The sequence below is a fragment of the Protopterus annectens genome, chromosome 3.part1 (genome assembly GCF_019279795.1).
Source record: "Protopterus annectens isolate FY-2018-M chromosome 3.part1, PAN1.0, whole genome shotgun sequence".
NCBI lineage: Eukaryota > Metazoa > Chordata > Ceratodontiformes > Protopteridae > Protopterus > Protopterus annectens.
Window position 1 is genome coordinate 588,150,910 of NC_056732.1, and position 26,926 is coordinate 588,177,835.

Consider the following 26,926-nt stretch of genomic DNA (forward strand, 5'->3'; position numbering starts at 1 on the left):
TTCTTCAGCTGATTTATTGTCTTGTAATAAATCAGCTGAAGAAACTGGAGCCTTCCTCTGCCTGCTTTTATTCTTTGGATCAATTAAAACAGTGTTTTTCCTTTGGCTTGTTGAACCAATAAAAGTGGTAGTAAGATTTTGTAACTGCAATATACAATATTAGTCCACTTGCTAGGTACAGTGAGCAACTTGTGCTCTAACTACCCTGCTGAATCAAGCTTGGCAGGGGTGCACAGTTACCAACTAGACTAACCAAAAAATTCCATAGATTTCAGAGACCCAGGATCCATGATTATTAATAATTATAACTGCGGTGGTGGTGCTGCGGTAGCATTGTCGCCTCACAGCAAGACTTTGTCCTGTTCGATTCTCAGCTAAAGCATCTTCTGTGTGGAGACATGCGTGAATGGGCGTACCTTCATTGAAGGTTGTACGTCAGGGCTGGCAACTTGGTACGTAAAAATCTGCTGCCAATCATTCGCAGACCAGGTTCCACTGTGCGACCCCTAACCGGGAAAAGCCGAAAGATACAACAACATACTTATGTAGCCATTCTGATTTATATAGAGAGTCGGTGTCAATGCAAGAGAAAATGTAAACAAGTAAAAACTTAAGTGTATATGATCCTGAGGGGTTTAACCTCTTACAACAATGGAAACTGTTTCCATCCATGAAGCCAACAATATTTGAGAAAAGTATACAACACAAATTCTAAGTACTTATGTATGTGTCAGCGCTAAGCCATGATCAGTGTTAGTATTTTTTGTTCTGGAGCATTTAAGGTTTGGTGACATTGAAGACAAGAGATCGATTACTAAGGACTGGCACCGAATCCATATTGTCCACATTTGTGAGTGCCTTCATCTCTGGCATGCATTGGACTGCATTCTCAGGCTGGGAAAGCACAGGAAGGCCATTGAAAGGGAACATCTTGAGGCAAATTGGATAAAAGGTAGTTGCTCTGAGGTCTGTTTCTTTGAGCAGTTATACTAATGGGAATCAAGCATTCTGCTTCACCACCGTCAGCTTTGAAAAATTATTGGCAAAGTCAACCTTGTGACCAAGATAGTTTATGTTCTTTATCACCCATGTGGTTTGAAATACCTTTTTGTTCTATTGATAAAATAAATATCAGACAACTATTGGTCTTGGTGGAGCACTGGGCTGCAGGGGTGGTGCCAGCAGCCAATGCGCTCTCTCAGTTAGGAATTTAGCAGTTGCATCCAGTTTGAGTGTAGTCAGTATCCATGCTTGCAGGAATTTTAAAAGATCCTTTTGATCTATGCCTACTTGTTCCCCTAGAATTCTAATGTTATTGTGCCTGCTTTGGTTTTCTTGATCCTCCAACTTGTCATACAATGTTTGAGTAAAGCTAAGTATAAAATTCACTTGATGTTTCACTTCATCCATGTGAGTGTGCATAGGTTGTGTGGTATGATCAAGGACATCCACACGATCAACTAGTCCTTTGATCACAGCTTTTATTTCTAGTACCTGTTGCTGGAAGGGGACTTGAAAATCATCCGTGGGAATTTTTAATTGATTGATTGTAGAATTAGTAGCACAATTGCCAAGTGAGGAGTTCCTGGTTGGGAAGTGGCAAGTGCATTCTGAGAATCTTCATCTGAGTAGATAGTGAAATCCGTCAATGCTGCCATGTTAGGTTTAACAGGTGTATGGCCTGTGGTCAACCAGAACATATCCAGGCTCACTTTCTCTTTGCTTGCAACTTTGTTTGCTGGTATAGAGTACATCATATGTCAGGCGGAAAGTTTTAAGAAGGTTAGGTATGCTATAACTCCAGTAGCTATGCTTTAAAAAGATTGTGATCCTGGAACTCTGCACTAACTCATCTCACATTTAGTAGCACAATTGCCAAGTGAGGAGTTCCTGGTTGGGAAGTGACAAGTGCATTCTGAGAATCTTCATCTGAGTAGATAGTGAAATCCATCAATGCTACCATGTTAGGTTTAACAGGTGTATGGCCTGTGGTCAACCAGAACATATCCAGGCTCACTTTCTCTTTGCTTGCAACTTTGTTTGCTGGTATAAAGTACATCATATGTCAGGCGGAAAGTTTTAAGAAGGTTAGGTATGCTATAACTCCAGTAGCTATGCTTTAAAAAGATTGTGATCCTGGAACTCTGCACTAACTCATCTCACATTTTCAGTGCTGGAACCAGAAGTCAGATGTTTACTAAACATGCTAAAGTCAGTGGTGTCAGAACCCAAAGATACCATGGAGTCCCAAGATATATATAACTGTTGATCTCTTGAAATAAGTAAGTCACTTACAACCTCAGTAAGGGCTACTACAGTACTGTGCTTAGGTATAACACCAGGCTAATATGAATCCAAGAGGCTATTCATTTTTTAAGAGGAAAATTTCTATGCTTACATGATATTCACTATAGCCTTACAAATAACTAGAAGGTTTCAGAGAGAGTTGACATTTCTAGCATATCTAATTTAAACAATGTTTTTGACTTGGGAGTTTTCAAAGCCCCTCCTCTTTTTAGTGAAGATGGAAAAATTGCCATCCTCAATAAAAGTCGAACAATTTGGAAAACAAATGCAGTTAATAGTATCAGCCAAGATCTTACCATCTTCATAAGACCACGATCCAGCCAAAAGTAGGTTGGTTGCAATGACAAAATCGCATGCATAACTTCTTGCAAGCAAACTCATGTCTCCAATAATCCAGGCTGCTCACATCAGACACAATAGAACCTGACTTGTCTAACTTTCGCAACTTTGTTTGCAGAGAAGCATGTGACTTTCTCACATTAGAGGAAGAAAAAAAAATACCTCTGTGAGCAGAAAGGCATGGTGGGCAACAAAGCTTGTTCATCGCTTGATTGAATATTTCAGAACAGTTAGATATTATAGAATGTTTGTTAGGAAAAAGTTCCTTCTAAAATAACATTTCTGTTTGCTTTTATTACAGTAAGTATCCAAAGTAATCTTGCCCCTAATTTGACATATCCTCTGCCATTTTCACCCCAGCTGTTGTCCCTGTTTTCACATTGTACTTTTCAGATTATGATTAAACATGGGTGTCAAGCAGTCAAATTAAGAAGCACACAGATTGTTGTGACAGTATCCTCAATGCCAGCTGTAGGGCATATTATAGGATGCAGCTACAGGACACAGATCATCAGCACTGATTTGCTCTATGGGCCGATGTATGACAGGTTTCAAAATACCGCTGTCCATGCTTAACAAATCCTTACAATGTTCTGGATAAGTATTGGTCAGCATTATTGGTGGAAGCCCCAGTATGAAGTGAAAAACAGATAATGATTAGATCACATGCTTGTTCAACCAACAAATCTCTGGTCCACAGATAAAGTTGGAAGTCCAAGTCTAGTGAATGTCTAAATTTAGTGGTGGCAGTAGGAAACTGCTGAATGAATTAGAAACTCTCTAAATGGCTTAGGAGCTCCTTGATGAGCTCAATTGCCTTATCATTGACTTGATTATTAAAATTGCCCAAGGTCAGTCCTCTAGGATATTTATGTACAAGACTGGATATGAACTCAAATGACTCCTGCAGAAATGTTTCTTGTATCTGGTATTCAGAGAATTCTTGCTAAATTTGTTTCTAGGCATCTAGTATAACATACATATATATAAAAATAAATAAATACACAAGTTATTCCTAGTCCAAAGGTATAGAAAAATGTGTTTAAACTTCAAGCACCTACCTAAGACACCATCTACACAGGACACCTCTTGATCTACTGATTGTATCATCACCGATAACTACTTTGCCTAGAGTAGTGAATAATATGGATGTGGTAAGAAATTGTCTAAAACTGGAAATTGACCATCTCTCTATGAAGAAACACAAATAATGGAAAACTAGTTCATAATGGGATAAGATAACCAAAGTAAACCAAAAAAAAAAAAGAAAAAGGAAAAAAAAAATTGACCACAATATGCAACTCAAAAGAACCGCTGAAAGATACTGGAATATGAAGAAAGTGGCATTGAAGCAGAAAAAAAGAGTTCTCCCTCTCTCTCTGTATAGACAATTTATGAAATGAAGATTTAATGGTAGTACTGAATACATTTCAGAAGTTTTTCATTTTTTTAATCTTCTCTTCTCCCACCACAAGTAGACTCATGTTGGATCTACCATCTCCTTGGGAAGAGGATCTTATAGGCCATCTTCTATTTTGCCACTGAGAATGAGAGATTTAAAGGGTAATTGTGTTCATGGAGTCAAGGGCAATCATAAATGCAGTGAGCTGGTTACAACCCCTAGTCTGGGGATTGGTTAGTGCAATGATGTCATGACCCAGTCCCGATAAGATGAACTGTGAAACTTCTAGCCTTTCACAGAGATCATAAAGTCTTGAGGGTCCCTCTAACCTTCCTTGGGATAGAAAGTTCACCATCAACCTCTTCACCCTCTCTTCTCAACCAGCCATACCAGGGACCCATGACTGTCTCAAAACTTGAATCACCGAAAGCACAGACAGACACCCCAATCTGTGACATTGGCATTGCAACATTTCTGAAGGCTTTTTAGAAGAAACAGAAACCGTTTTTCAAAGTGCTCAGTTGTGGATACTGAAGTTTAATATATATACCTCAGAAGAAATTTTGAACTGCAAGTTAAAATATGAAGTACAATATAGAAGAACAATTGGCACAAAGGATACGCAAGAATAGAGAGGCAACATTTGAAAATGTAGATTTTTTGCAGTAATATTTAAACAAAGCATAGTTGCAAAGACAAACGTTGCAAATTTGCAAATTCATAATATTGGCCTGTGTGATGATGTTTGTAGTTCAAAAATATTTTATATGTAGCCATGCAAAGGTGACAGTAAGTAGAACAAATTAATTTAGTTTTCTATTTGTTAGTCTGTATAGCCTGATTACTAAGTGAATATGGAATGAAGAGTCCATCAAGAAATTCTAGTATTTGTTCATCTCAGGTCTTCTGTATATGACTTTTTAATGCAGCCATTTTAAGTCAACATCCAAGTATGACCTTGAATACTTGTAAGAATGACCTTATGGCAGTCCTAACAGGCCAGCAAGATTAAATGTCTGTGCCTCTATAAAACTGCCAGGAATTACGATATGACTACCTGAATATCAACCGAATTATAAGTTTTGCATTCTATGCTTCAATAGCTCCTCTTAGTTTTGAAGCATTCTGGCAGAGTGAGCATAGCCATGCTATGAACCTAAAACCCCCAGCATTAAAAATGTGGTTTCTGAAATGCATACATACATACAAACATAAATAAAAAAAAAAATAAAAAATGAAAGAACGAATGAATACATGAATAAAAAATAAATAAATGATGGCAACATGAAGAATTGCCTGAAGTTTTTTCTTTACAAATGTATATTACATTATTAATGATATAATGGACAATATATGATTCTCAGGGAAATGGCAACTTTAGCATTATAATTTACAAGTGAACCATTTAAAACTGCTGTAGCAGAAGAAGAAGGGTAGGAGAAAAGTAGTCTTGTAACATGTTGAATAGGCACGTCATTTAAATTATCCATAATGTCTACAGGACTTTTCATCAAAACCACTATGTCAAATAAACAAACACTTTTTAGAGGAAAACACTTATCTGAATGCTGCTTGAAGTTGTACCACCTGTTTCTTCCCTAAAATTAAACAGCAAAAAATGTGATCTGACCTGACCACCTGAAATGTTCTGACTGTCATTTTTATACTGATTTTTCAGTGATACGTACTTTTTATGATTCAATTATAAACAAATCTTCTTCATGGAGGGTCAGTGTAAAAGTAAATTATACCATGTGGTTTCCAATATTGTGTATCCCATTTTCCCAGCCAGAATTTCTACAAGTAGTGCCACATTCCCTGGAAGGTGCCAAGGCAAGTCTGTTACATTCTGAGATCCTGATGTGGATATTGTAAATACCCTTAGGTATTTCATGTTGTTCCACATTTACTTCATTTCTTCTCAATACTCTTCCCCAAAACATTATTGAATATTTTTTGATGAACTTGACCATTATAACTGGATTTAATAATAAAACATTAACTTACATGGAATATGATGAATAACAATAGATAATTTCTTACAACATATTTTAGTTGGTCATGTCATTGTAAGATCAAAACTGAATTTAAGTTCAACTTTAAGGATAGTAAAACAAAGACAAAGGGAAAAAATATCTGCAAGAGGAAGAAAATGAGAAAATAATAGCTACTCACAATAGAAATCTGTTATAAATAATTATACAAGGATAGCTTGTTGGTATTCAAAAACGCGCATGTTAATTGGTCAGCCCAACCAGCATGCCTGCTGTAAATCGAACATATGCCAATAGAAAAAAGTCTGGACGCTGAAATGTGACCCAAATTTCTTCTATTAGTATGTGCTCCAGAAGTCTATGTTTCAAGTGTCCAAAATTTGCTTCATATTTTAGGAATGTCCTTCATAAAGTTTGTAGTTTTCTGGCAAATCACTGAGGAGTGACGTTACTAAATAATGACAACACAATGCAAGATAACATAAATCCTGTTATTCCAGCAAGTTTCTATATTTATAAATCAACATTTACAATATGAACCTTTGTCCCCCTGATTTAAGGCTTTGTGACATTTCTTGAGCTAAAAGATTGAGAGGTACATACTGAGGACAGATTAAATATAAGGAAAATCAGGTACGTTCTGCAAAACTAAAGAAATTTACCTGATTTTCCTTTCTCTCCTGTACCTCTAAATTGTCTGGATTTTACAGTTTTTTTTTAAATAAAATAGCTGGAGATCTTTCTTTCTCCATTGCTTGCTTTCCAAAGCACTGATGTACTGTGTAAGTATGGGAACGTAAGTCCTGTACGCATGTGCAGTACATCAACAAAACAGGACAATGCAGAAGCAATGTGGAGGAACACCATGGTGTTGTTATACAAACATATTATTTAAGAAAAGTAAGTCATTTCTTGCTTAAATAATGTCACTGTGTCACAGCAATAACTGACTCATGTTTGTGGGTATATTGAAGATTCACCCATGGTTGTCTTTGTTTAATCACTCAGGCTTTGCCATCATGATCAAACCAAGCCAAGCATAGGTAAATCTTCAATATACCACAGCCAGTCATCAGTTATTACTTAATTATAATCTCATGTACTTCACACTTTTTCTGAGTATCATTTGTTCTAGTTGCGCCACAGTCAATTTTTATTGCATGATGTCTTATTAATTAGACATTTTCATGTATGTTTTTACCTATTGTTTTTCAAGCATGGCTGAAAAACACATCCAAGAAAAATTTCAGCAACTAAGGCAGTGAACAATTATGCCTGCTGTAGGTGGATACAAGGAACATACATCCATGTCAGTGTCTGTTTTGCCTGAGTTCTGATAATAACACTGAAGAATGTGAAAATTATACCATAGGTTCATAGATTAGTACTAGGCTAATGACCATTAGCCTAGCCTTTCACCCCAACACAATTTTCTCCCTGAGTACCTTGGGTATCTAATAGAAGAGGAGTATGTTAGTATATTAGTAGGAGGTAGCTAAGGGATTGGGGGATGTTAATTGGAGAACATTATACTTACTGATAGCTATTGTACATCAGAGACATGGGAGCCAGACTGGGGGTGAGCTTGCAATTTCCCATCCAATGGATACGTTTTCATTTGAATAGGGTCAGGGTTGAACTCTGTTTCACATGGTTGTAGAACCTATTTCAGAACACAGTGATCCTTGAGTTACATATCCGTCCCTCCAGCATGTTCTATTTATGTCACAAGGGAAGTTCAAATCCAGTCTAGTGTTTCTAGTGATGTTTATTTTGAAGACTTGCAAAAAATCCATCAGGGCTGGAACTAAGGATGCCTTATAAACCAGGCACAGATCACCTCTCAGGAGCCTGTATGATAATGAGTACAGAGACAGGGTCTTTAGGCGATGTGTATATGACAGGATATTCATGCCCTGGATTCTACTGGTGAGGAATCTTTGCGAGTATTGCAACTGTTGAAGTTGTTTGGTTAGGTACATGCGAAATGGAGCATTGTACTCAATGAAGGGTCTGATAAGGGCTGAGTAAAGTGCTACAATAACTTCCTTGGACCTGGATGCCAAGTCTTTTTTTGATGATGATTTTTTTCTATCTTTGCTACATGTTGGTCCAAGGCCAGATTACAGTCTGCATATGTGCCTAGATCCCTTACTACCAGATCAACTCTTAAGGTTGTTTTATCAATGGAATAAGTAACTTGGGTGAGCAATTTCCCAAAGGGAATTATAATGCTTTTCTCAGCATTGTGTTTTAAACTATGTATTTGGCATCAGTGATTTGTCTGTATAAGACCTCTTGCAAAGATGTTCATGCCATGTTAAAACAAGACAGAATTAAGATGTTTTAAGACTTTAAACCCCTGTATAAGAAAATATACCTTTAAAAATGCCAAAAAGAAACAAAAGAAATGCCTACTTTAAATGATTCAAAGTTTGGTACATCTTTCAAAGTGGCTGTGGAATACATGGATATGTGCTGGCTAAAATAATATCTAGAGATTGATGCTTTCATATTATATAATAAAAGATGCACCATCCTCAACTGCACCCTCTAGTTCAAAACACATAATACTGCAGCTGAAGAAGGCTAAAGGCCCTGAATGTCTTATGATGGAGGAGTCAACTGATGATGTTGTTAACCAGGCTTCCCTGCTATTCAGAAATATGCAAGCTGTTTCATTGCTCTTAATAAGCTTGTAACTACAAATCTATTGCTAAAGATATTTTAATGAATTATCTCAACACGATTGAGGTCAGTCTCTTACAAAGGTTTTCATATGCCCACTTTTAGGTTCAGAGGTTCATTGTTAAGTGCTAGTCAGTCTGTCTGCAGACCATTTCAAGCCTAGCCAAAACAGTCTATTCAAAGTTTCCCTCTAGCCTCAAGGAGGGCAAGACAAGATACACTGAGAGAGGATTTGAGGTTACCAATCCAATTATCTATGTTTATCTTGCAGGTGGCAAGGGTTCTGCTCTGCTTGACATCTAGAAGAAATTTGTTTTCAGAGGTAAGGGATACATTGGGATATGAATCGATCATACCAAAGTGTCTTATTTGACTGCTATTGAAGGTTTAGTTCCTTTAACTGAGTATTTGATGTATCATTCGTTCTGTGAAGGAATAAGAGATCAAATAGGATTGGATCTTTCATGGCAAGAAAGGTTGGGCATAGATTTCCATGGAGTAGTCTGTAAGAGACTGAATACAGAGATAGGGCTGCCAGACTTTCCTGACAAGTAAAATTTTTGAGGCCACTGATCCTTTTAGTTATGAATTTCTGAGGTCCTTCAAGATGTGCGATATGTTTAGATAAATACATGCAAAAAGGTGCTTTATAGTCAATAATTGGTCTGATAAGATAAGAGTAAAGAGGAATGAAGACTTATTTGGATCTAGTGGAGATGCCTTTGGAAATTATATGGGCCAGATAAAAGGCTTTCCAAACTGTTGTGGAAATATGATGGTCAAATCGTAAGGAAGTATCAACAAGAGTACCTAGATCCTTTACAACAGTGTCTGATTGGAGGGCTGCATCACCTATACTGTAAGTGAAACTGTTCTGTTTGCCAAAATTAAATATTCTACATTTTTTACATTTAATTTGAGACCATTATCCTTGCACTGATTGTTAACATGGTTTAAGCTACACTGGAGCAATTGTGAATCATGTGAACATCAAATAACAACACCCAATTTGCAGTCATCTGCAAACTTAGTAAACTATCCACCAGAAGTGCTGGCTTGATGGTCTGATTAAATATATGTCGAATAGGAGAGGGGCCAATATTGAGCCCTGTGGTAGACCACTGGTAATTATTTTGTTTTCTGCTACTCTAACCACAAGTTCTGTCAGAGAACCAGTTAGTGATCCATCTCACAATATAAGGATTTATATTCAGACTTACATGTGTATCAATAATGTTTGCATGGGAAATAGTGTCAAAGGCCTTGGCCAGGTCTAGATATGGCATATGTACTGCATAACCACTATCCACTGTTTCAGTTATTTTTCAAAGAAATTAATGAGGTTAAAGTGGCAGGGCCTTCCTCTGATAAAGCCACATTGATGAGGGTCCACGGCAGAGAGATTTTCAATGTCCAGTTTTATGAAGTCTGAGACAACGCACAACATATGTAAAGCTATGGAGTGCATTGTCTGAGACAATGCACTCCATAGCTTTACATATGAGGATAGTGAGACTAATGGGTCTGTACTTACCAGGGTCCAAGGTTGGGCCAACCTTGTGCAGTGACATTGCAATAGCTTCTTTTCAGGCTTGAAGAAAGAAACCATTGGAGAGGCTTTGATTAAAGTGTTTAAGTAGTGATTCAAAAAGGCCATATTTAGCACTGGTAATTAAGCAATCTGGTTTGTTGTCAGGGCCCATAGATGAAGTATTATTCGTTTTTGAAAGGGCTGAGAGAACTTGTTCCATAGTAATTAATGTGGATGGCTGTGATTGTGAAACCTGTGGGATAGCTATAACTGTGGGTGGAGTACAATTTGCACTAAATTTGTTAGCTATGATATTAGCTATTTCCTCTGGGTCAGAGAGTGCAGTATTATTGTAAACTAGTTACAAACACTTTTGGGTGTTAACTCTTAAATTCCTGATGTAGTTAAAGAACAATTTGCAATAATTTTTGGTTTAAGTGACTACTTTAAGTTCATATTCAGCTTTGAGCTTTATAATTGTTTCCTTGAGTTCTCTCTTAGTCTGCTTAAGTTTGCTCTTAAGGTAGGTAAAATGAGACCTGTTATAAGCAGTTTCTTTCTCCTGTTATATATGTATATGGGTATTCAACCACAGGGGGTTGTTTTTAAAACTCTCATAATATTTGTTGCGGATAGGGACTGCCTTACCAATGCAACCATTTAAATGGGAGTAGACGTCCTAGGCATAGGTAACAGCTTTAGCAACAGGATCCCTCAGTGAAGGATTATAGCAGAATTTATTTAAGTCATCAAGTTACTGAAGAAGCTTTACTTCTGTCAAGTCCCGAAATTCAGAGCTATTTACAGGGGAAGCACCACAAGGTTTAAAGCTAATGGTCACTAAATTATTGTCTGATTTAATAAGACATGATGATACACACAGAGCTGTGCAAGAAGTGGCCATATCTGTGAGGACTAAATCCTGGATATTGGAACCTCTAGTAGGATGGTTAACTATTTGTGAAAGGGAATTAATATTTATAATATCAATGAAGCACTGGGCATGCTGTTCATTGGTAGTGTAGGTCAACAAGTTTATTGATAGATATTTGAAGTCCCCCAGTAGAAAGGTCTTGGGTTTAATGGGAATTTCAAATAATGTGTCAAGACAGCTATTGTGCTCAGAAGGGAACATGAAGAGTGTTCTATAGTTAGCTATGAAGTGGTAATTAGTCACATTTAGAATGATTTGGATTTCTAGAAGTTCACATGTGTTGTCCTAAGGAATCTGTCATGAGAGGATGATATCCTTGATAAATATTGATATTCCCTAACAACTGTAAATGGGTCTGAAAGCATGACAGGCATTATAGCTGGGAAAACAGGGAGTGCTTTCATTGCTTTGAAGCCATGCTACTGTAACATTACATATGTGAATGTGCTTAAGTTGCAGGAAAACCTCAAGCTCAGACATTTTTTGTTACAACTCCTGTCAATGAGTAGAGCCATACTAATGTGTTCCAAATTAGAATTTACAGGTTGGAATGTTCATCAGATGGACTCTGCCTAAAAAAGGGAATTTTTATCAGTACCCACAGAAATCAACATAAAGCCTAAAGTCAATCATCTTCAAAAGCTTGTATGTGACCTCTTTTAGGATGATTGAATACGGCGCTCCGTCAGCACCTAACAAGGTCTGCACATTGAAGAAGAAAAGAAGGATAATACCATTTGATTTTCCCCTAATAAAGAAGAATGACAATGCCCTGTATGGCAGGCATTATTCCTCCCCTCAAGTTAAGATCCCAGAAGAAAAAAGAAAGTTTTCCAAGGCAAAAGCAGTCTGTAATAAAGAACTTCTAACAAGGTAATTTGTACAAAATAACTTTTTATTAATTTTAAGCAGCTCCAATATCATACATGGCTGCTTAAATTCTTTCAGCTTCTCCCGGTTGGGGGTTGCCACAGCGGAACTCCGGTCCGCTCATGATTGGCAGTGGATTTTTACGGTGCCGAGTTGCCAGTCCGATGCCCAACCTTCAAAGAAGGCTCGCCCGTTTACGCTTGCACCTACCTGCATGTCTTTAGTGTCACTTGACCATGAGGAGGACATGCAGACTCCACACAGAAGGCACTCCAGCCGAGAATCGAACGGGAGAACCTCTTGCTGTGAGGTGACAATGCTAACCGCTGCACCACCGCGCCTACTTAAAGTGATTTGTTATACATTTTTAAAGGTTATGCTTTTGTTTTGCGTGTTTTTAATAGCAGTATTACTTACTCTAGTGGTAGCTGTTCTGTGTATTTTCTTTGGTGTATCTGAAACTGTTAAGGCAGAGCACCTGAAACTTATTTTTCTGTGAAACTCCACCCCAGCATCATGTCATGATAAGGTAACCGTGTTAGAGTATATCTGGAAATAAATAAGCATAGCAGGCTTTTTTTTTCAAGGTTTGCTCTTATTTTTTTACCCTGGCCTTCAACGGTGACAGGATAAAAACAATGTAAATGCATTCACATTCAGTTTTGTAATCTAGTCAGTACTGCACCGGGCATTTTACTATTTTACGTGGTGCTACTTTTCAAGGAGTTATAGTTAAGTTTGTGCAATGATGATATAGGATGTATCTCTGTGTTAAACTGCTGGTAGCCTTATGCTTGTTGAAGTTCATTTTTACAAATGGTGTGAACTGCGTTTTTTGCATCTGTAGAAAGAGTTACTCATATTTGTATTGTTTAAAGGCATCAAAGCCAAGATATTTGTCAATTATCCCTGACTTGGTTTTCTTACATACACACACACACACACACACACACACACACACACACACACACACACACACACACACACACACACATGCTCATGCACATGCATGCACAGAACTTTAACACAATACCATTGCATACTTCATATATGACTTCCATGTGCACATCTAAATCTATCTTCCTGATCTACTCACAGCACTTTCATCATTACATCCTCTCTCTATCAATGTTCAGAAAGTTTCAAGAATAAGCCTTTGTTCCCTTTTAAACTGTACTACAAACATACATACATACATGTTTTGTACTATATTTTTTTCAGGAAAAAAAGGTCATATTACGTCCAAAAGAATTGAAACAATGCACCAAATTTCATTGTTTTGTTCAAGAGCAACTGTGTGTGTGTGTGTGTGTGTGTGTGTGTGTGTGTGTGTGTGTGTGTGTGTGTGTGTGTGTGTGTGTGTGTGATTGTGTGTGTCTGTGCTTGTGCATGTGTTTTTGAACTTTCTGCTGACCTGAAGAAAGGGTAATCTTTTTAAGAATTTAGGATTCCAACATTGGAAGTTAGCAACTTGAACATCACTGCTATCACTAGAAAAAAAAACACCTTACCCCTCAGAGTTGCTTTCATACATTGAACCGACAGTTTCAGAGGAATATCTTATATGACATCAAGGGTCAGAGAGCATTTCACAGAGAATTACATGGAGGTGGAGCATCACAAAATGGAAAATAATAGCAAATATTGAAAAACGGTTGCAAATCATGAAACGTTAATGACGAAAACACAGAAAGAAACATTAAAATGATATAACAACCATGAAGGTAATACTAGTGGCAAATCATTTTAAAAGAATCCTGGTACTGTCGTTGTGCCCCCCCCCCTGAAGGTTTGCTCAAAGGGCAGACACTTGCATTCCCCTAATTATGATAGTACAAGCGTGATAAAAATATCATGAATCGTAAACATTTTAGGTTGCTGCAAAGATTTAGTAAAAAGGTTTATAAATCTGGCAGATTGCACTTTAGCAATATGGAAGCAAATTAGCTCATACAATCAGACATGATTTTACAGATTCTATATCCAGGCAGGGCTTACCACCTTTGCATCTTTCCATTTCCTGACAAATACGACATGGCCCTTTCTTAATGAATACACATGGCCTCTGGGTAGCCAAATCCCATTTAGCAAGCCAAACCCAGAAATGGCAGTTTTTAAATGCTATATACAGTGAGTGCATGGGCTGCCTTAGATAGTATGGATCCTTAACTAAAGTGTTCCATGTCAGTCCTACACCCCCAATGTTTACTCTCACACTGTCATTCATCTCCGTGCTCCCATATTCCTCCTTTCCTTGCCCTCTCTTACTATCCAGAGTATATTTGTTTGTTTTATAACACCTTGTCTTACTGGTCAGCTTTTTCCTACATTCTCGCAACACATTCTAACTGGCAAAGACCATAGTATACTAATTGTGGTGGGAAGAATTATGCTGGGAGACACAGCCCGAAGATGCTATAGGGTTCTAACTGCTTGGAGGTGCATTTTAGAACTTTTGTCCCCTCAACCTTTGGGCTAGTGATGGCCTGACCATAAAAGTCATGACTAAGGAAAAACACTCATTTTTTTTTTTCTTTCAAGAAAGAAATTCGTTATGTCAAAGGCTAAATATCAAGGCTGATGACACAGTAGATACCACAAAACCGAACAGTAGTTATCCATAAACTGACACTAAAATGCTTTTCAGGGCACAGTAATCATATCTGGGATGACTGCCTCCCTCCTGCCCACCTCCACAAAAAATATACCAATTGTCAGTGTACCCTTGTGATGTTAAAATGAGATGAAAGATAAAGAGCAAATAAGCATAAACATAATTTTCAAGTTGCTGCTGTCATACATCTTCACAGCATATCTCCTCAGCTGTAACCCAAAAGGCAGACAGCACCACTCTGAAGTCGAACTAGGATGAAAGTGCAACAAAAGGCACACAACAACATATTTCAGACTATTGCAATCAGCTGTATACATCTAGAATGCAAAGTGCAACAAACAGCACACAACATATTTCAGACTCTTGCAATCACATGTATACATGTAAAATGCAAAGTACAACAAACAGCACACAACAACATATTTCAGACTCTTGCAATCACATGTATACATGTAGAATGCAAAGTGTAACAAACAGCACACAACAACATAATTCAGACTATTGCAATCAGCTGTATACATGTAGAATGCAAAGTGCAACAAACAGCATACAACAAACATATTTCAGACTATTGCAATCATCTGTATACATATAAAATGCCTCCTTTCCCCTAGCCCCAGAAGATATCCACATGTATATACAACTGATTTCAATTGTACAAAAAGTGAAAAAATAACACTTGCAGTAATTCTTCCAACTTGTTTCTGCACAGTACACTTGCCCGGCCTAGACACACCTATGAGGTGTAACTGCAAAGAAATTTAAAGAAATAATGACCACATTGCCTCTATTTGTGAAGTTTTTACGCTAGTATACAGCTCAGCAAGCCCCTGCCTGATGCCCTGCAGAGTTCTACAGCAGCAGATAGACTTTGGAGTGATTAAGTATAATTTTTCTGCATTTTCTTGCTGCCTTTAGCTAATTCCACCTAAAACGCCAATTTTCTAGAGTTTCTGTAATTGAAAAAGATTGTTTCAGCTGCATATTGTGCTTACTTTACTGCCTGCACTTTAACAAAGTTGTTTTTGTGTTTAAATTACCTGTTTAACTGTTGTAGGCTACACACTCAAGTGTGATATCCATTTCTGTGCATTTAAAGTGTTTCTTTGATTGTATCTGCTTTATTTTCTGAAAAAAAACAAAAAAACTAAAAATATACTTGTTTTCCCACCTTTCTAAGCTAGTATAGTCCAGTTTTCAGGTTAGTGCTGAATTCAGGGCTGTGTTACAAGTTTCTGTGTTTGCCCATACCTTATTTGGATAGAAGGAAGTTTCTCTGTTCACTGTGAGAGAGGGAGCTTTGAGCAGCCTATCTGTCCCTGGAGGAGTGGTTTCAGCCCAGAAATTAGTAGTTTATTGGCCATTTTGGGCTAATTTCTATCTCTTTCATTTCCCTGCTATAAAACCCACATTTGCATGATTTTGCATGCCGGGCAGAGCCGGTTAGCTAGGGTATAACTATTCCCGGCTTCACAAAGTCTACTCTTTAATTTTTCCCTTGGCACTAGACAAACTTTCAACTTAAGCACTTAAACCATTCACTTCTCATCCTGGAACTTGCTCAAAACTCATAGCAAGCACCAATAAACCTTAGCACTAGACCCCCTTATACTGTAGAGAAGGACAAGGCTCTCTATTCGACCTTACCAGCCAGTCAGTAAAACAGTTCACTGTACCTATCCAGGCATGTCCAAAGGGCAGTTTCAGGTGCACTCTCCGGTCCAGCTGGTGAATCTGGGCATTTTGAGGTAATGTTACAATTGCCTCATGTATACAGACAACCCTCTCGTCCTTCCACCAAACACTAATACATGCGAGAGATGCAATTATACAGCCAAAATGGAGGCTAAGCTCTCTCAACCCAAGACTGGACGAGGCAGTTAAGAGGACAAGGGAATTACTTGCATCACACCACCAGTCTCACATAGACCTATGAAACCAGCACCAGCAAAAACACACATAAATACACGAAAACATACTTGGAAGCTCTAAATAAAAATCTGCAAAACCAACAGAGACCTCCAAAGCAGACATCCAAGCAACCTCCACCCCCCAACACAAACCATGAAACACATACTTCACAAAACCAGTGTGCCATGCAATCACAGCCTTTAAGGAAAAATAACATACCCAACACACTAGTAATAGGTGACTCTATAGTCAGGCACACTGACGTCCCACTCTCTAGGCTGAATAAGGAGAAAGTTACTGTTAGCTACCTGTCAGGTGCCAGGATTCACCACATAACACAAGCACTCAGGTCACTCCAGAACAAGTACAAATATGACTCTGTCATTTTCCATGTTGGTGTGAATGACCTGAGCAGTACCTCCCTGGACTACATGAAAACAGACATAGAGGAGCTCTCTGATCACATAGCCCAGGCCGGTATGACCCTGACCCTGAGTAGCATCCTGCCCTCACCAAGAATGATACCATGGTATAGAGAAAAATAATTATCAATTTCAACAATTGGCTAAGCATCTGGTGTCATTCAAAGGGGATCCAGTGTCTGTCAGCCTGGGATAACATGCCCGACAAGCCACGCTGCTTCGCTAGAGACGGCTTGCACCTGTCACCCTTAGGCTTTCGAATACTGGCCAAGGCTGTTGCCACACCCATACTGCCTTTTTTAGGCAAGGCTCAAAAGACAAACCCACCACTGTAAACAGCACAAGTAACAAAAAATGAGGCTAATGCTACTCAATGCCAGAAGTCTAAACCTCAAAATGCACACACTCGAGGCACTCCTCAGTATGGAGAAAATCGATATATGTGCAGTAACAGAAACCTGGTTTAAGGCTCCAGAGAGCACCCCAGCACTACCAGGCTACAACTCATACCATACATTTCGGCCACAAAACCCGGACTGAAATACAAAAGGTGGGGAGTATCCATATTCATCAAGGATACCCACTCCTCCATGTTAGTGGCACAGCATGATGCTTCAGAGATCATCCACGTGCAACTAACAATGGGCAAAACTTCTATTCAAATTATAGCTTGTTACAGATCACCCACCATGTCCCAGGACTCCCACTCTGCATTCCTGGAAACACTGGGAAACATAAAGTTCCTACCAAACACCCTGATATTGGGTGATTTCAATTACTCAAACATTAACTGGGAGAGCTACTCAAGTACAAACTCCCTTGCCCAACATTTCCTAGAATTTATAAACTCAAATGCCCTGGAGCAACTGGTCAACATCCCCACCAGAGGTGACAACATATTGGACCTGGTCATCATCAACATGGCGACCGGTGTTCCAACCCTTTGCTGGTTAGATCTGAAGATAAACTAATCACTCTGGATATCCACATTCCACCACCAGCCCCGGTCAAAGAAACCACTGTGAAAAACTTTTCATAAGCAAACTTCACGTTACTTAAGACCAAGGTGGGAAATGTTAAAGCCCCCATGCTAAAGGATAATGCTGTCCAAGCTGCAAAATCCTTTACTAATGCACTCTACGGGCACCTACAAGAATGCATGGATCATGCTATCCCAAACAAAACCAAGACTCACTCCTCCAAGAAAAGGAAACCAGTCTGGTGGACCCCTGCCATAAACAAGCTATACAATAGAAGGAGGAAACTAGTACAGAAAAGAGTAAAATCCCAAGAAGGAAAGACATCCCTGATCAGTATCAGCAAGAAACTACATTCCCTCATAAAATCATCCAAGGAAAGCTTTGAAAGAAAAATTGCCATGGACTCCAAAGATAACCACAAGCCATTCTTTAGCCATGTCAAGAATTTAAGTGGCAATTCTCAGATCTGCTCGGAGTTAGTGCAGAATGGCACAAAATACACTGAACAGACTGATATAGCCAAATTCCTGGCAGACAGGTTCAGTGCAAACCTCACCCCCCTCTCACCCCCAAAAGGGCCCGTAACTATACCAGAAGAATGTAGTACCCCTGAAATCACAGACACTCAGGTTAAAACAGCCCTCTCCAAAGCCAAAAACACAGCATCAGTGGGACCAGACGGTGTCCCAGGATGCGTCCTACATGAGCTGAAAGATGAACTAACCCCTCACCTAAACACACTGTTTACACTCAGCCTCTCCACAGGCTACATGCCCACAGAGTGGCGCACAGCAACAGTTATTCCGCTCCACAAAGGTGGAGCCACAACGGACCCTTGGAACTATCGCCCTATAGGCCTGACTAGCTTGGTCTGCAAAGCTATGGAGCACATCATCACGGATCTCATTAACAAAGACACTGGACCCTACCCAGTTTGGCTTTGTTAAGGGCAGATCATGCCTCCTAAACCTGGTGGACTTTTTTGAGACAGTTACCAAGGCGATAGACGAGGGGAAGGTGGTCCACACAGCCTACCTAGACCTCACAAAGGCCTTCAACACCATTCCCCACTCAGGTATTATAGACAAACTCACCAGTCTGAACATAGCCAACTGGCTCACGGACAGAACCTACATGGCAAGAGTTGTGGGAGCTAGGTCTGACCCTAAACTGGTTACAAGTGGCATTCCCCAGGGCTCAGTCCTAGGACCCCTCCTGTTCAGCATATACTTCTCAGAGGTGCAGGCAAGCACAGGAGGACTATGGCTGGCCAAGTTCACAGACGACTGCAAATTATGGGCTATAATTGACTCTCCGGCTGACACAGACATCCTCCAAAAGGGTCTCACTAAGACAGATACCTGGTGTCAAAACCATGGCCTCAAGCTAAATACCAAAAAGTGCATAGTCATCCCCTTTGGAAAAAAACAAAGTACCCACAAACTACCACATAGGTGGTAGCCCCCTAAATACGGAAGATGTAATAAGGGATCTGGGGACACAAGTAGATAGTAACCTCTCCTTTGATAATCACATTGCCAAAGTGGTTAGAAAATCCTTCTGTGTGGCCCACCTAATCACAAAAGGGTTTGCATCCAGATCAAAAGAAGTCATTGGGTCTGTCTACGCATCACTCATGAGACCCATCATAGAGTACAATGCCCCATTTGGGATGTACCTTAAAAGACACCTGCAACAACTGGGAAGATCACAGAAGTACCTCACCAAGAGGATCACTGGCCTCAAGCAGATGCCCTATGCAGCTCGACTGAAGAAACTCCAGCTGTACTCGGTTGCATACCGCCTACTCAGAGGTGATTTCTGCCTGAAATACAAGGCCATGTCCAACCTAGAATTGATGGACATGCTCCACCTAAAGAAAACCATATCCCCTCAAACCACATGCTCCAGGGATCTAAACCTCACCACAACAATAAATAGGATGTGCTGGAGGGATAGATTCCTGTCCCAGAGACTTCCCATGCTCTGGAACAAGATTCCAATCTACATTAGGCAGAGCTCCTCACTAACCCTCTTCAAGAGAAACCTTGACGAGTGGATGGGAAACAGAAAGTTTATCCCAGGGATCAATTCAATGGCTCTGCTGGACAGAGGCACAAGGAACTAATCTAAGAGGGTGGCGAAAGCCAACACATTCTGGTTAGGCTTACAAATGCCTTCGGGCAGATAGCCTAGTACCTACCTATGTACCTATGAACCTATAAAAGCTGTGGTTACCTTCTGCAACCACCTCCGAAGTTTGACTGTGAGGAAAATTAAAGAAACAATAATCATATTATCCCCAGCTCCAACGCAAACTATAGCAATCACTGTGGCCAGTTCTGTTTGGGTCAGTTTTAGAGTAGGTGGGGCTCACAGCAAAGAACCCTACTAAAGCACTTATACAGCCAAGAATGATGGTCCCCAGATGATCTGATGTTCTAGAAGTTCTGGGATGCATATTTTGACATTTTTCACCACCAAAGATATGTATGTACCCACCAATATTATTTTTCCACGCACACACACGCACACACACACACACACACACACACACACACACACACACACACACACACACACACACACACACACACACACACACACACACACACACACACACACACACACACGCACACACACACAGCATGCCTTCTACAGGCAAATTGTAAGAACAGCGATTCACGTATGGCATGTATTTGTGGAATTGGAGAAAATGAGACTATCTGACTAAAATCTCCATAGTGGCAAGATGGACATGGAGAATTCACATAAATGGAGCCATAGACAAGAGCTTGGACAGGGAGACATGAGCTGTGAGATAGCCAGATTGTTCACTATGCCATGGTACCAATAATGTGTTCTTTTCTTCACACACATCTTGCCCAGACCACCAAAATAGCCACCTGTGTGCAATACTGATGTTTGACAGTGAAGGAAAGTGGAAGAAATTATGTTTAAGTTTTTGCTTTTACTGCATATACACTTCATCACCACCCCCCACACATGCATAAACCACATCAATGATTGTTTTTACACTGCATTTGAATGCAAATAGGAAATCCATGTGTAACAGTAAATATTTTAGGACGCATACCTCAAATGTGTTAGCTCTCAGAATAATTCAAAATATACTGACAGGTGGCAAAGTTATGTCCAGGGCTGCTATGATAGGTGCAGTAATAAAAAAAAGATTGCTCAGACTATATCTGTAAAACAGATATGAAAAAAATCTAGAATATGTCAAAGCTAAATTACTGCCCATGTTTTTCTCTGAAAATATACTTGTTGGTTAGCCTGCCCCTGAGTTACTGAAAACCTTACAAGTAAAGTATACCATTTCACAGACTTGGAAGTTCAAATATCATCAGTTTCCCACCACCTAAGAATCCCTTCACAGAAAACCATCTTCTATCCATTAACCTAGCCTATACAGTACAGTGAAATCTACCACAAAACACATATCCTGTCTTCATAACAAAATAATAATTGTATGTTAACCTTAAGGCAATGACTCATTCTAACATTCCTTCCAGTCTACCGGCAGTACTTAGAGGGTTGTACTTAAAAATATAATTAGCTCTCATGACCACTTCCATAGCATATACTATTTAAGTGGCTAAAGGTTTCATATGTTACTCAGATATAAACATATATTTAGCAATTGTGCTACCTAATCAGTTCCTAAAAGCAATGTTGTTTAGAACTGGCATGTTGAAAAGTATTCACTGGAAATCCTGTTTCCAAGAAATTCTTCTTGAGCTTCTACTACTTTTCAATTAATTTTTTACTTTTTAAACTGGTGACTGCATTGCTTTCATTTTGTGGCCATACTTACTGTTATCACTGTTAGTTCACAGTCGTGCCCTGTTGTTTTTGTCAATGTTTTGACTGACAGCAGTATATGCAAGGGAAAAATGATTCTCTTTGATATGTAGGGGAGGAAGTTAGTGAATGGTAAAGATCTTTTTGAAACATTAACCATGAGTATGGATTTAGGAATGAGCTCTGTAATGATCCAAGCATAAGGCGCCTCACACATTATTACACACGTGTGCATGCACGCATGCTCGCACACACACACACACACACACACACACACACACACACACACACACACACACACACACACAGATGCATACACATGCACACACGCACACGCGCGCACGCACATACACATGCACGGACACGCACACACAGACACAGCTACACAAACACACACAGCTGTTCTTTGACAAGGGAGTAAAATTTGATTCATTATCAAAATTCTTCTGTATGTAATATGAACTCATACCTCTCAACCTCCACATGAGAGAATCAGGGACAAAGGAACTTCCAATAAGGGGCAGTCAGGGACACCTAATTAACATAAGATATGCATATTCAAATAAGCATATTAATGGGCCTGCCCGCACATTCAATTCCACAACGACAGTGTATCATTTTAGAGCATTTTTTTATTATAAAAAGAGTTGTATACATACACAGACATGCTTAAAATATAGTATTATTCATATTTTCACACAACTGTATAAACTTAAAGTAATGCATGGTCACCCCTCAGACCCATGGGTTCCAGTTTTATGTAGTTTTGTGCTTAAACATTTGCAAAGCACAAGTACATACTTAAAAAAACAATTAAGACAATTTACATTCAGACTATTGCTACACAGACTATTTGGTACAGTTCTACACACGTCATTTCTCCATGGTCATGTGTTAAACTAAAAGCTATTCAATTTTACCATCTTACCAGGCAAAGTCAGTTTCCGTAACTGCAGCCATGGAATGTTCTTAGTTATTAGCAGCTGTTGCCTTTCTTGTTGCTTCCAACATGTCCTAAGGATGGTTCAAGCAGTAGCAGTTATTGTCCTCATTCATCTTTATTACTAATAAAGAGTTTAATGTTTTTGGGCCAAGTGACTGTCTGAGCTCAGGTTTTACTTTGTGAACCGTGCTAAATACCTGTTTTGCTTCACTGTCTGAATGGAGCAAGCATAACAGTTTGTATTAGTTTTGTACTGCAGTACTACTAAGCACCATGGACCAATACTTCAGGAAATTAGATGTTTCTGATCCATATGACCACTCAGTCATCTGATACACAGAAAGTTTGTTAATCATTTTGCAGCACTCCACTCGTGAACTGCAGAAACCAAGATGAATGCCAATATCTGCAACAGTAGTGGAAGAAAGCTTTAGTTTCATAGCTGGATCTAATATGCTGGTCATGTTCTGCAGTAGAGGATCTCTTGCAGGCAAATGTTTTTTCTTTTTGAGTAGGACTGCAGAGTAAAATTGCTTGGCTCTCTTGAAAATTTTCTGCACCACTGTAGTACCCAATATCATCCATATTGTCATCCAAATATGTTTCTGCATCAGGACCAATATGGATTTCACTGTATTGTAAGATATTGTCTTGTACTTCAAGAACTGAACCAATGGGACTTCCATGGTTCAGACTGAAACTGCCTAGCAACTGGGGGTTTGTGTATCGTACTAGCAAATACCTGCAGCACTTTCTGGATGTCATTATGTAAGGTGAGCAATTTGCTTTCCCTGCCTTGCATTTGCACATTAAAGTTCAGCAGTGGTTCAGTGGCATACTGCAGGAACAGGAATACCCAGCTTAATGTCACAGCTCTGCTGTCTATAACTGATTAGATCCACTTGAACAGACCATTGCTCATAGGACATGAAGTAGGATCTCAGGGCGGGCCACAAGGCAAGCATTCTTTTGATGACTTTTGAAAAACTTAGCCATTGGGTGGGAGTATACCTGCTAATTTTGAGAGGTTCAATATCCACACAGTGAAAACTCTAAGGGTCTGCTGACACTGTGCGCTGCTGGAAAAGTGACAATACATGTCAGATATCAACTCCTCTACAGGTACAGCCATTGCCTATACACCAGATTTAATGCATAACTTAGCAATGTGGTATAAGGAGCCCATGTTAAAAATATGGGGGTTAAGCTCTTTTAGTCTAGATAGCACATAATTCCATTTAACAATCATGAATGTAGCGTTGTCCGAAGAATAAGCCACCATGTTGTTCACAGGAAGTATAAACTTGCTCAGACTCTCCATTACACAGTCATAAATGGCTTAGCAGTTCCACTGACACAAGCAGGCATGTTGAGGAATCTAGCAACATGTTTACCACTGGCATGGTCAAAAAAAACAAGTAACATTACAAGCAGTTTGCCATTCCCCCATATCTGTCCTCTGGTCAAGGTACAAACAGTATGGCACTTTCTGACACATTTTTGCAAAGTCCTGCTGATACCTTGGCCCCATTAAATCCCTTAAAATGCAAGCAACCTTTGTTTGGGGTCTATATTATAAGATTGACGGTTGAAAACATCGAACAACATATGGTCGACACCATATGATCGATGTCTTCAAACGTTGACCTTATAAAAAGACAAACATAAAAAAAGAAAAAAGTACCCTAATGGGTTTAAGGATGGGGGCAAGCCCCCCCTGCACCCCAACACCCCCCGCTACTTAAATATACCAACTCCGAGACCGCACTACATTGCAGTAAACGGAAATCTCCCCTTACGGAGATTTCTGTTTACACACTCGAGATTCTGAGCGTTCGCTATTCTCGTGTCAACAATGTCAGAGTCAACATTGTCGGCATTCTTTGTTGTCCACAGCTCATTTTTTGTACCACCTCTGGATCCATACAGTACCTCTTCATGTACTTCAAGAAATAGTTCCCAGTTGTAAATGCAGGTTGTGTTCAGCAAGGAGACTCATAAAGGCTACTTCAGCCTGCAATATTTTAGAGTTGGTCTGCTGAGTGGCAAACATTTCTGTCACCTTAAACCAGGAAAAGCACAGGAAGACTGAACAAACCCAAACAATAACAATCCTGCTGCTGTCACCTTCCTCCCAGACGAATGTTTGGCGCTTGTCTTGGGATTTTCATTATCCATGTGTCACAGCAGATCATTCCTCCCTCAATATCCGACATTAATATTGGTAGCACATGTCTTGGAAAAACCATATCCAGGACCACACCTGTTTTCCATTATCCAGTCAAAGTAAACCTTCCAGCTACTTTGGAATGTAGTCATTTGCTTTTTCTTCTTCTCAGAGGCTACATATTTGGAGAAAAGAGGGCGCAATTAGAAAAGCTTCATGGTGACAAGTGCACTGTGAAGTAAAATGAAGCTTGTGTGATGACAAACATTAATCAGAAAGTCTTACCCTTTAGAGTTGCTGCACTAGAACAGTGTAAGAAAGCTGCACCCCCTTCTACTGTGGCTTGTACCATGCTGTTGTGTGATTCAGCTATTACTTTACTTCTGAAGAAAATAATTGCAATGGTTCAGATAAAGGATATGAAACCAAGACAGAAACATCTGTAAATATGTACAACTTGGTTGGCCAATTTAATACATATCAACATACATAGGAATAAAATCTGAATGAGCACTATTGCAAATGATTCATAATATATCCGTATCCAACAAAAAAGCTTATTATTTCAATTGATTCATAGTGTATCCAACAAAAAGCTCATTATTGCAAATCATGGCTATATTATACCACACAGTTGTGGATCAATCATTACTTAACCAACCTGAACCTCACAAAGTTTATTTTACAGAAATATTTTCAAACAGATATAAAGTATGACAATCAGTGTCAAGTATGAACATGATTGATTAGGACATAGCAAAGTAGTGAGAAAATGTATGCATTATACTCTCATACTTTAACTTGACATATTCAAGCAACTGGGGACAAAGTCAAACATTTTGGATGAACAAGACCAAAATCATAGAGGGGGCCATATTTTGGTGTTGCCGTGCACTTCATTTGTTAGAACAGGTTTTGTAACAACATACATTTCCTAAAGGATGTGCTAGTTCAAATACTTATTCTTGCGCACTAACATAAGGTATGAGCTGCTCAATTACTTCCAAAAATACTTAAGTGGCACTGCCTGGGCATATAACAACACTAAAACATGCATATGCACATATACCTACAGTACACACACCTCTCAGATTTGTATATGCATATGTTCATAAGAAACATACTAAAAAAGTAAAACTAAACAAATGGCAGTTATCGTTCCTACGTGCTCACACCATCATAGCATTCACTTGTAATACTCAAGCAAAATGCTGCACAGTGAAGACTCCCAGACTTGTACAATTTGGTACATTCTAAATATTGGCTATTTCAGCAGGTCTGCCTGTGGATCCTCCTCTTTTAATGCATATGTCTGATAATATGAGCCACTCCTGGTTTACCTGCAGTGTCACTGGGCCAATTTCTGTAACCTTGAAGAACTCCAGTGCAGAGTCACCACTCTTTCAGATTAAAGGGGGTGGTCAACTGAAGTGGTTTATGCGTGTTTTAGAGATGACATCTGCAGAACTTCTGTTTATATTGTTTTGGGCTGCTGGTGAAGAAACACTTAGAGATCATCCAGAGCTTGCTTATATTTAAATTCTAGGAAGGAGGGTTAGATCTGTCATGCTTTTGCTTAGACGTCTGCATCTCTGATCCTTATCAGGTGAAACAGATGGAAAATAAATAAGAGACAGCAAATCTATAAGTTGTTCAAAGTGTAAGAAGTGTAGCCAGGCCTCAAATCTGCATTTTCTTGAAATGCCAAATACAACAAGAGTAAACATTATCTATTTTGTGATACATGACTACCTGTCTGAAATGATATTGATTGAGCATTTGTAAGCAGGTATATCCATAGCCATAAAGCATACCTCTTTTCATAACTTGGACCCGACCAAAACAATACTGCCCTTCTAGTGGACTAGAAGGACTGCAGATACCTTTTGACTATATTATGACCTAAAATGTATTATAACTGTAAAAAATCTGTGATGGTTAAAATTCTGATGAAAAAAATTAGAGAAACTTTAAAGTGAGTAGGTGTCATGTTCCATAA